The following is a 12,301-nucleotide window of genomic DNA, read 5'->3' on the forward strand; positions in this document are numbered from 1 at the left end:
ATAATTTTGTGTTGCCATGTAATAAAAATAACCACTAGCAGCTAAAAACAGCTTCCATACAAGGAGAGATTAAAAAAAATGGGGACTCTTCAGCTTAGAAAAGAGATGACTAAGTGGGGGTATAATAGAGGTTTATAAAATCTTGAATGGAGTGGAGAAAGTGAATAGGGAAGTGTGATTTACCCCTTCACATAACACAAGAACTAGGGGTCACCCAATGAAATTTACAGGCAGCAGGCTTAAAATAAACCAAGGGGAGTACTGCTTCACACAAGGCACAGTCAAACTGTGGAACTCCTCACCCGGGGATGTTGTGAAGGCCAAAAGTATAACTGGGTTTACAAAAATTAGGTAAGTTCCTGGAGGACAGGTCCAACAATGGCTATTAGCCAAGATGATCAAGGAAGCAACCTCATGCTCCAGGTGTCCCTAAGCCTCAGACTTTCAGAAGATGGGACAGGACTACAAGGGATAGCTCACTTGAAATTGCCTTGTTTTGTCCATTCTTCTGAAGCATCTGGCATTGGCCACTGTCAGAAGACCAGATTCTGGAATAGATGGACCATTGGTCTAACCCAGTATGGCCGTTCTTATGCTCTAAAAAGCAGAGTAGGGGATTCTGAGATCTATCCCTGTTGTTGCCATGAATATCTGAATATTTGATCTATAAGCCTATCCAAACTCTCCTCATCCTGGAAAAGTTCTGCGTTGAAAAAAAAAAATCAGTTTTACTATATGTTGCCTTTAATTTTTCTCTCAGAGGGCGAGGTAACTTTTACATCTTCCAGTGCAGGCTTTAGAATATAATGACAGAATCCTTTCGTCATGGTGAAGTATTGGTAATTTAGTTCCTAGCTCTTGTATTCTTCTCATGTCCTGTTGTGCTCAATATTCTGGATGGCTCAGAAGCTGCAGTATAAATCCTTGACTTGGCAACAGAAGTTCCATCCAATTATCTCACTGACTAGTCTTTATTACACTTCATCTACTTTTCTGATTTCATTTCAGATTTGCTATCATCTGTTCCACAAGTGGTAAGGACAGGCATAGGTGTTTGTAGATACAGATATATGTGTTCATATGTATACATATTAAATATGTACACAGCTATGCTTTACTGTGAAGTACAAAGCCCACTTGTCATCCTCTGCGGGAGTGGGCTGCCACTGCTTTTTCCATCGCACCCACTCTCAAGGTGCCTCAAAGAAACAAACAAACAGAAATAAATGGATTCAGAAAGCATGCATTCCTGCAATTGTTCAGAAGTGAACCGGTTGACTTGACAAGTTCAATTTTGAAAGCAATCTTTTTCGGTGAACGGAAAGATAACGAGTGAGAAATCCAGCACGGGAAACAAAGGAGACTCAATTTACCAACTGTCAGACATGTGGCATTAACTTTGAGCAAAAGGAACACCAAATTCTGTGATGCTTGAGACTTCAGTGGATCCCAGAAGTGAGATACACGTGTTGGAAGGAGGAAGAGGAGGGGCCCTTGGGCTGCTAGATTTTGTTTAGCTCCTTTAAAAAAAATTTCTCCATTAAGGAGACTTTTCTTGCATGGAGGGAAAGCTCACAGCATAGACATAGGAACAAACAAGTTAAAAAGGATGGGGAGCAATGAACCTTAATGGAAGAAATTCTCTTTCTCTCCTGTTAAAACCTCCTACTGGATTGAAGGCCCATTTCGCTCCAAGTGCTGTTCCTTTCAGAGAAAGTTACGCTTGCTGATTCCTTCCAGTCTTGTTTGGAGGAAGAAGAGGGAAATGATGGGGAATGGACATGGTTCCCATTTACAGTTCTGCTCCTTTTACCTGTTCTTGATTATTACAATTCAAAATGGCATTTCCCTTAAGAAAAGCTGGCAAAGTTTACAAACTATGGAAAAAAAAAAAAAAGAAGATGGACTACCCACTGGCTTGTGTACAGATTTGGCTGTGCATAGCAACTGTTCAGCCACACCATGCCATATGCCATTTGTGACAAAGTTCCAAGCCTGTAATTGTGGGTCCCGCGCTTCCTGGCGGATCCAGGGGCCTCAGATACTCACTAAGGCCCCAGTGTGACCTTCCTTTAACAGTGTAGTGGCCAGTGTCACAGCCTATTGAGTTACTTTCATCACAGGCCAGTATGGGAGATGGAAAGGGAAAATACCCCACAGTCTTTGTGGCTCCACAGAGCTCAGTAGGCACAGTTTGCCCTCCTGAATGGACCGAGTCTTGCTTCCCCTCTCAAGGGGATTTCTGTAGAGTATTGGGGCAGGGGAACCCAGGCCTGTCCTCTACTCTGGGTTCCAGCCCAGGGACCCTAAGGGTAGCAGCTGTTGGTGGCTTTCCCTCCACTGCTAAATGCTGCTTTGATTCCCTGGGCCACTTCCCCCGTGGTCCCCTCTTCCTAGCTTCACCCTTACCTCAGGATACAGCAATGCTTCCTCCTCCAGCTCCTTTAACCTGGGCTCTCCTGAGGGAACTGGAAAGGAGAGCTTTTAAGCAGTCTGAGTGAGACCTTGATTGATTCCACCTGTCTCCATTAGCCTAAGACCTTAACTGGTTAATTGGCATCAGGTGTCTTGATTGGCCTGGAGTAGCCTTTGTTTGGCTATCCAGGGAACCAGGGACCTGCTCATCCTGAGGCTGATATACCTGCCTTCCACCACTCTCTTATATACCTGGTGGGCCAGCCTCTATTCCACCTTAGTGCCGAGGCCCGCCGGGGATATCAGTTGGCGGCTCCTTCACGGGGCCGTGAGCACGGGCGTGTATTTGGCGCGGTTCACCCCGATCCCGGACACCTGCCCCTTTTGCGGCGTGAGGGAAACCCTGGCGCACGTCTATCTGGAGTGCGCCAGGTTGCAGCCCCTATTCCGGCTCCTCACCAATCTTTTGTTACGGTTTTGGTTGCACTTTTCTCCTCACCTTCTCATCTACGCACTCCCTGTCCGTGGCCCCACTAAGTCGCGGGACCTCCTGGTCAACCTCCTCCTGGCCCTGGCTAAAGCGGCCATCTATAAAACCAGGGTGAGGAGGTTGGCCGATGGAGTCTCCTGCGACTGCGGGACCTATTTCCGCTCCTCTGTCCGTTCACGCCTCCGAGCGGAGTTCCTCTGGGCGGCGTCCACCGACTCCCTTGACGCCTTTGCGGAGCGGTGGGCGCTGTCCGGGGTTCTCTGCTCGGTGTCCCCGTCCGGTTCCCTTCGTTTGACCCTTTGACCGCACTCCCGTCCCTGTTTTTCATTAGTTGTCCCCCGTAATTAGTTGGTTCTCCAGGCCCTGTGGATCTCCCCCTTAGGCTGTGGGGGGATCCTTTTGTAGTGGACGAGCTCTGCCCGCCCACGTCCTGGATTCCCAATAGGACCACTCTCTTATATACCTGGTGGGCCAGCCTCTATTCCACCTTAGTGCCGAGGCCCGCCGGGGATATCAGTTGGCGGCTCCTTCACGGGGCCGTGAGCACGGGCGTGTATTTGGCGCGGTTCACCTCCATTCCGGACACTTGCCCCTTTTGCGGCGTGAGGGAAACCCTGGCGCACGTTTATCTGGAGTGCGCCAGGTTGCAGCCCCTATTCCGGCTCCTCACCAATCTTTTGCTACGGTTTTGGTTGCACTTTTCTCCTCACCTTCTCATCTACGCACTCCCTGTCCGTGGCCCCACTAAGTCGCGGGACCTCCTGGTCAACCTCCTCCTGGCCCTGGCTAAAGCGGCCATCTATAAAACCAGGGTGAGGAGGTTGGCCGATGGAGTCTCCTGCGACTGCGGGGCCTATTTCCGCTCCTCTGTCCGTTCACGCCTCCGAGCGGAGTTCCTCTGGGCGGCGTCCACCGACTCCCTTGACGCCTTTGCGGAGCGGTGGGCGCTGTCCGGGGTTCTCTGCTCGGTGTCCCCGTCCGGTTCCCTTCGTTTGACCCTTTGACGGCACTCCCGTCCCTGTTTTTCATGAGTTGTCCCCCGTAATTAGTTGGCTCTCCAGGCCCTGTGGATCTCCCCCTTAGGCTCGGGGGGGATCCTTTCGTTGTGGACGAGCTCCGCCCGCCCACTTCCTGGATCCCAACAGGACCACTCTCTTATATGCTTCTGGTCTGACTCTTCACACATTGTAAATCCATGCCCGCCTCAGTTGTTTGCTGGTGGCTTCTCAGATTTACACCAAGTCACTTCCAAAACTACCCACTGGCTTACGAATCTGGGACCAACGCGGCTACAACGGCACTACATACATGATCTGGATTTGGTCATTTGAATGTTTCTAATCTCCTCGCTTGTCATACGACAGAAGCAGCAGCAGCAGCATGACAGACTCAATAGCCGCCGAAGTTTACAGAGCACTCTTTGGGAATACAGGTGCGTGTTTTCCGTTAACTCCAGTGGGAGATTATGCCACAAATAGCTCTACCAAAAACAGTAATTCTGCTGGTTACTTCCTTTGTGGCACAACTTCTGTGGACAGCTATATGGAGAAGTAATAGATTTACATGCAAAGGACTAGATCCTCAGCTGCTGTAAATAGGCATAGCTCCATTGAAGTCAGTGATTGTATGGAAATTTATACCAGCTGAGGATCTGGCCCAAGAACTCTAAGAGGTGGAATATTACTGTTCGGGTTATAAAGAAAGGGTTCCCTCTATATATGGTACAGATATTTTTGATTGCACTCCAATATTACTTTGAAAATGACATTTCCAAAAATTAGGTTTTATTTGTTTTTAAATGGGAGAGAAGAGGCATCAAATGAAAGCTTAGATTTGACCAAAATTGAAAGCTTAGGTCTCTGTTCTCAACAGGAGATGCTTCCTACTCACTGTGAGTAAATGTATTTTTCAGGCCCTGCCCTGCATGTTGGAAACCTTGAGACAACATCATTTGGATGTGGGTGACACTAAGAAAGTGAAATGGGACCTTAAACAACAAGGGAAATTGACCAGAGTAAGTTCTGCCCTAATTGAGCGATGTGCAAGGAGGAAATGGCATGTTGCTTGGTGAAAAGTAAGACCCTGATCCTGCGAATTGTCCATGGATCTCCTCACCAACAGAGATCAGTCCTTAGATATTATAACTTTTGTATCAGATTAAATCTTATGGATTTTTATTCATGCTTAGTAATTAACAACAACAGCAACATAAGATTGTGCCTCATATCAGCATTTCCAGTTTTGGTGTGGCAATAGGAAGTACAGAACCATTTTGTCAGATGCACGTTAGAGACATGGCATGTAGAGAAGAAGAGGAGAATTATTAATTTGTAATATACAGAGAGTGGCTTGGAGAGGATTCTCTGATGTGGTTTACAAACAGTTAGTAGTGTGCTGGCCTTCCGATGGAGGCAGAAATGCATTTACAGGGCAGGAGCAGCCAGAGCAAATCAATAGCAAATTCACGGCAAGATGAAAAAATGAAGTGTTAAAATGGTTAGGGTTTCTGCCTGCCTCTCAGAGTAGGTCTGAGTTGAAGACTGTGATAAGCGTAAGTACTGGGGAGGTATTTGGACTAGTGCTAGTAATTCATAGTGGCACTCTGAAGAGCAGCTCCTCTAATGTGGTATTGAAATTTGCATATGATGCTGCTGAGAACAATCGTGTGTTGGGAAGGAAATGGACTGTAGGAGAGGTGAGGAGTGTAGCTAAATAAATAAGAGACTCTTCTGGCGCACGCTGTCTTTTCTCTCTGAGATCCTAAAGACAGACTGGGTACTTGAAATGTAATTGGGGTGATAACAGGCCAAATTCTTAGCCTTACAATAAGGGTTTTTTTTCTTGTAGCAGGTCCATGCCATCCAGTATCGGGGCAAAACTCATCATTATTCTGTGTTTGTACAGTGCTTAGCACAATGAGGCCCTGGTCCATGATTGAGGCTCCTAGGTGCTACCATAATACAAATTATTATTATTATTATTATTAATAATAATAATTAATAATGTTTTGTGATGCCACATACAAATCTCTCTACTTCGGCTCTGCCACCCTGACTAACATTTCCTGAAGTCTTGATTTGAAATGATTCTTTTCACAATAGCACCTTGAGGTCCCAGCCAAGATCAGGGCCCCATTGTGCTAAGTGATGTAAGGCATAGTCCCTGCCCCAAAGAGCTTACAGACTAAATAAGTGAAGGCAAAGTTTTCCAAAGCACTTGAGTTACTTAGGAGCCCAGGTCCCACTCACCTTCATGTACCTAAGTCACTTTTGAAAATGGGACTTAGGCTCTTAAGTCACTAGGTGCTTTTGAAAATTTTACCTTAAATTTAGGAGAGTCAAAAGTTGGAAACAGAAGCATAGAGAAGAGAAGTGATTTGCTCAGGTCACACAGCTGGAGAGCAGATGAGCCAGGAAAAGAAGAACCCAGGTCTCATGGGGTGCAGTCTAATGCCCTAACCACTCGGTTATGCTGTCTCTCTGTAGCGTTACCCACAATTCCTTTGCTCAGTCAGGCACCTGATTCAGTGCTGCACACATGTGAGAGGATTTAAGAAGCTAGGAAGCAGATTTCTTAAATAAGGAGCAGACACTGTACTTGTATCTATGACATTGTAAGTGTGAGGCTTTTTCACCACTCTTACTTTGCATTTGTCATACAAGTGCGGTAATTTCATGATCTAAAAGATGTAGGAGGTTTGTGTATGTAGATACCTTAGCTCGGTAGCAAGTGGCACATAGGTTCAAAGGAGAATGTGGTATGATGACTTTGTGAGAGGAGAAAAAAATGCAAATCAAATGGTGGGAGGATGTCAGTGATATATATGGCCAGTGAACCAGTACAATAGCTTTTTCAAACTTAAGATACCCACAGCCAGTCTATGTACTACATAAATCCCCTAGAATACAGTCCCTGATCCAAAAACTTCTTTCAATGTAGTGGCCTAACCCTGCAAACTCTTAAGTATACTTCCAAGTATCAGGGCTTCTTTTAAAGTTCAGTCCTAAAACTGAATTTCCCGGATATCTATTATTTGTGAAATTGTGTTGTGTTGCTCTTTTCAGTAAGTACTACATTATTGTATTTGGGTTTTGTTTTGTTTTTTACACACTCAAATTACTGTGAAGGAACAGCGAAAGTGTGATGTCTGTATTTGGATCCTGCTAGAGTGCAATACAGGTTATATGAAAGATTGTGGTTCCTGGGAGGAGGGGTGTGTGTGATCCATTTTCAATGTTGTGTTGTGCAGTAAAAGTTCCAGATCAGCCATCATGCTTTGTCCTCCCCCCACCCCAGCCCCATTTTCATTTCATTCATTCATTCATTTATTTTAATATCTGTTTTGAGAGCCCATTGCTCGTGCAGCCCCATGTCACAGCCATCTATTTAAAAAAAGAGTGCTTTTACTGCAGTGGCAAAGGAAGAGATGTGGAAGCTGATGGAGTAGGGTTGAAGTGTGAAAACACCTCCATGCCTCATAAACCCAGGTTTATTATTAGCTGGCTGAGTTAGATCACAAGGTGTCAGCTGGGGAACTGGAGAGTCATTACACCTTAATTCCTCTTTGCATTCTCCCGCAGAGAAAAGAGAAAAACCTGGTCAGCAGTTTTGTTAAATTGTTTTTTAAATAAAGGAAACACACCGAGAGATTGAGAGTGTGCATTTTCAGGATTATTCTCAGAAATAAATTGTAATGTATGCAGCTCAGTTAATCAGTATTTTTACGTCTAACCACATTATAAAAGTAAAAAGCCCAGCACAGAAATCAAGATAGATTAGTACAAAGTCATTAGTGAGGTGAGAACCTGTTTAATATAAATTGGCTCAATATCAGCAGTTTTATGGCTTCCAGACCAAAGAATCTTCTTCTTCTTTATTTATTATTAAATGAACATGGAGGGTGTATGGCAATTTTGACATTGTATCATGAAATATAATTCCTAGACTTCTAACCTTGCCTGTGAAGGGGGGAAAAATATCCAGCCAGATTTATGGGAAAAATGCCTAAAGCTGTGGGTGACATTAGCAATGAAAATGTCAAGCTCAGAAGTGTCATACATAAGTGTGCTGTAATTTCACTGTATTTAATGTTATGGGACAATAACCAGGAGATGGGCACTCAGCCATTTGCAACACGGCATTTGTGACAGCGTTGAAGTTTGATGTTTATAGAGAACAAAGCCCGCAGCTGTGTCATCTCTGTGATCCTTGGTCCTCTTTCCTCGCTCTGCAGGAGTGAATGGGATTTATTCCTATTCTGCAAAGAAGAGTAGGGCCCCCAGGATCATCTAAGGTGGGAATTCTCAGTGGAAAAAATGAATTTGATGGTTTCAGCTTGGTTCCCCTTATAAGAGATGTTCCTAGCACTTCTGTTTAGTTACCTGCCGGATAATCTCTTTCATGTTCCTCTTTTCAAGGGATAGTGCTGATTTTATCCCCAACGTAATCTGCGTTCCCTGCAGAAGTGTTGTGTCCCTCCACTTTTATTATTGACTGTTATTTACATCAGAAATGAAATCTGATGACACTGCAGCTACAGGAAGTGTGTTTTACACTAAAGGAAAGAATCCCACAGCATTCCTGCATGAATTATTATTTTGTGTTGCCCATTTTGGTGCTTCATTCCTCATTTGAGTCCCACTCTTAGGTCTTGGCAAGCTGAAAGGTATGCTACTAAATACCCCTGTTAATATGCAGCTGATCAACAATAATTGATGAGCCAAATAAACCTCCATTTCCCCTTACAAGAACCTTTCCTGTTCCTGAGCAAAGCTTGGAATAGCTGGCATGAAGAAAGCCATCATAGAATCCATCCTACATTTTATATAAGACCATGGTTGGGACTGGCCACTTCAGCAATTTTACTTTGAGCATTACCTCCAGCAAAGCTGGGTATACTCAGTAAAACTTCTAGTCCTTTGTTTTTAATACGGAGGGCCAGACCTTCAGGTGGTGTAAACTGGTGTAGCTCCATTGAAGTCAGTGAAGTTAGACTGTATAACTATTGTGGGAAGGTTTATGCCTTGTTTGGTTTAATATTTTTCGTTCAGGTGGCTTGCTGAGTCACCACTAGATTTGTTTTTATTTCTGCTTTAATATTTGCACACTGTTTCAGTTCTGTTTATTCATTAAACACAAATAAAAGCCAGGAGCTCAGTTCTAAGGAGCAATTTTCCTGATGCAGTAGTGAGCACATTTTATGGAGGGGGCAACAAACCTTTGAAACAGCTTTCAGTTTCAAGCTGCCCAGGAATTATCCTTTAAAGATGTTTAAAAAAAAAAAAGAGAGAGAAAGAGAGAGAAATGTTGTGACATTTCCCAGTGGGTATCTGTGGAAACTCAGAGAAATGCGTGAATTATTTTTTATGAAAAGCATTTGTGCCTCAGTTTGCCTGTGTGATATTATCCTGCCTGACTGCCAGGAGTTAAATCAGAGGAGGCTGTAGGGAGGAAAACAAACAGGAAATGAAAGAATGGCAAAGATAAGACACCTGGAGTAAATCCTTTCAAAGTGGTTAAGATAACAATGGCTGGGCCATCAGTTGGGAAGGTGCTGGTTTCCAGGTGCCAGGCAGAGTTACACAGTTGGGGTGCCAAGGCTGCAAATCTGGAGATAGAAAAGCCATACGCTATTGAAGAGCCCCATAGAACCTGGAAGGGGGAGTGGGTTGTCAGCAGCTGCCCAGGAGGTGAAATCTCTAACAGAGAACATGCGGCAGCAACTCTTTCTGTCTTTTGCAACCAGAAATGGGAGATAACTGAGGTGAATCCAACTTACCAAAGCTTGCAAGGAAGGATTAATGTTTGTGTAAGGAGAACTATTCATACTGGGCTGTATTGTTTTTAGCCGCCTCTCTGCATGCTACATATCCTTTGGGTGAAAAAATAATGCTTTCTTTTGAAGAAGCTGTTTGTGAGTCACTGAAACAGCTCTCTGGTCACAAGACTCCAGAGGAAAAGGGCTTACAGGTGCTAAACCTAGTTGTGCTGTCATAGTAACATGGTTGGTAAACAGGGGGGCTGCCACCCAGAGATCCGGTGTAAGGGTGGTGGGACTGGGAGGTTTGAGAGAGGTGCAGGAAGTCAGGCCTTTGGGGTTGTCATAAATATAAAGGGAAGGGTAAACACCTTTAAATCCCTCCTGGCCAGAGGAAAAACCCTTTCACCTGTAAAGGGTAAGAAGCTAAGACAACCTCACTGGCACCTGACCAAAATGACCAATGAGGAGACAAGATACTTTCAAAGCTGGAGTGGGGGGAAAAAAAGGGTTCTCTCGGTCTGTGTGTTGCTTTTGCTGGGACCAGAGCAGGAATGCAGGTCAGAACTCCTGTAAAGGGTTAATAAGCAATCTAGTTAGATATGCATTAGATTCTGTTTTGTTTAAATGGCTGATAAAATAAGTTGTGCTGAATGGAATGTATATTCCTGTTTTTGTGTCTTTTTGTAACTTAAGGTTTTGCCTAGAGGGATTCTCTATGTTTTGAATCTGATTACCCTGTAAGGTAGTTACCATCCTGATTTTACAGAGGTGATTCTTTTACTTTTTCTTTAATTAAAATTCTTCTTTTAAGAACCTGATTGCTTTTTTATTGTTCTTAAGACCCAAGGGTTTGGGTCTGTATTCACCTATGCAAATTGGTGAAGAGTTTTATCAAGCCTTCCCCAGGAAAGGGGGTGAAGGGCTTGGGGGAATTTTAGGGGGAAAGACATTTCCAAGCGGGCTCTTTCCCTGTTTTTTTTGTTAGACGCTTGGTGGTGGCAGCAAAAAAGTCCAGGGGCAAAGGGTAAAATAGTTTGTACCTTGGGGAAGTTTTAACCTAAGCTGGTAAACATAAGCTTAGGGGGTTTTTCATGCAGGTCCCCACATCTGTACCCTAGAGTTCAGAGTGGGGAAGGAACCTTGACGGGGTGCACTCAGGAGGGACTGAAAGAGGTCTAACACACAACTTGCCTGGTAGCTGTAACAGAGCCTAAATCCTGTTTTCAAAGGGACTCGGACAGAGTTACAAAGGTATTTATCTGCCAAAATATGCAGATAGAGGCCTAATGCTATTTGCAAAAGCAATTAACTAAGTTCAGCGCCAAATTCCCATTGGCAGTTAGGCGCCTAACATGCTTACGTGCTTTTGAAAATCCCCTAGGCATCTACCTGTGTGTGGGTACCTAAATACCTTTGTCAGTCTGGCTCTTAGGCATTTAAGAGCCCAAATCTTATTGAAAGTCAGTGTGGCTTAGGATCCTAAGTACCTAAGGCCAAGATTTCTAAAAGAGACTAACGATCTGACTGCCTAGCTTGGGGCACCTGAAAGGGATCTGATTTTCAGAGGTGGTAAAGAGCACTTCCTGAAAATCAGACCTCTTCAAAGTATCTCAAGTTGAGAATCAAAATTTGAGACACCCAAAATCACCAGTCATTTCTAAAAATCTGGATCTAAGTCCGTTTTGAAAATGAGGGCTTTTGCACCTAAATCACTCAGGTGCTGTTGAAAATTTCACCCAGTTGGAAGCAGAATTAGGCTCAATCAGAATTCCCATGGACTTCAAGGGCAGTAGGATTGGTTTCACTGAAGATGAGATGTGGATGAGATTTCCTCATACCTCTCCCTCTAAATCACAGGGATTTCATTACATGAAACCAAATGTGTTTGATTTTTTTTTAAATGGACTTTGAGGGTGTTTTCTTCTTTGTTTTGAGCTCAAAATATGCAGCATAACCACTAAAAAGGAAAAAAAAAAGTAGGATAATGTAAATGAGGGAGCCCTCCCCCAAAGAGCCTTTTGTAGCCAGCTCATATAAGCATTAAAAGAAGAAATAAAGCAGATTTCAGAGGTTCACTAGAGCATCCAGCAATGAAAACCAATCAGACTGAACCAGACTCCGAATATAAAAACAAACTATCAAATTTTACTGGGAACTAAAACGGAAGCTGCAACATTGACAGAAAGAGAGTACGAGAATGAGCGAGCAGATTAATGGGAACATTTTTAATGTGATTTTTTGTGTGTGCATGTGCTTTCATTACAAGGGTAAATCTACTCTATAAAAATTAAATTTATATTGACCGGTAGTAGTCCAGTCACTTACTACATAGTGGGAGTGTTGTTTAAGTGGTTAAAAGCAGAGGACAGGAAGCCAGTGTTGTTGTTCTTATTCCCAATCCGACCTGCAAGTCATTTAACCTTTTTGTTAGTTCTAAATGATACTTATCTGTAAAATGGTGATAATACTTAATTAGGGCCTCATCTAAAGCCCATTGGCGTCAGTGAAAAGACTCCATTGGCTTCAACAGGCTTTGAATCTGGCCCTAACCTCACAGGATGGTTATGAGGATTGATTAATTAACATCTGTAAGATGTGCTGTGAGATATTCAGATGAATAGTGCTACATATAGACA

The 12,301-nt window shown here is 43.8% G+C and overlaps 1 protein-coding gene across 4 annotated transcripts in view; it reads left to right on the plus strand.

Annotated features, from left to right (window-relative positions):
- The window catches only part of TSPAN4 (tetraspanin 4), a 658,755-nt gene that overhangs the window by 263,225 nt on the left and 383,229 nt on the right, over positions 1-12,301 (plus strand). Inside the window, exon 1 of one of the 4 annotated variants that reach the window (XM_084632555.1) lies at positions 4,850-4,919. The exons of the other annotated variants lie outside the window; for them this stretch is intronic. The gene's annotated coding sequence lies outside the window, so the exon portion shown is untranslated. Of the gene's footprint in view, positions 1-4,849; positions 4,920-12,301 lie in introns of those variants that run through there. 4 annotated transcript variants of the gene reach the window in all.

Source organism: Lepidochelys olivacea (genome assembly GCF_965140295.1).
Source record: "Lepidochelys olivacea isolate rLepOli2 genome assembly, chromosome: 6".
Lineage (NCBI taxonomy): Eukaryota > Metazoa > Chordata > Testudines > Cheloniidae > Lepidochelys > Lepidochelys olivacea.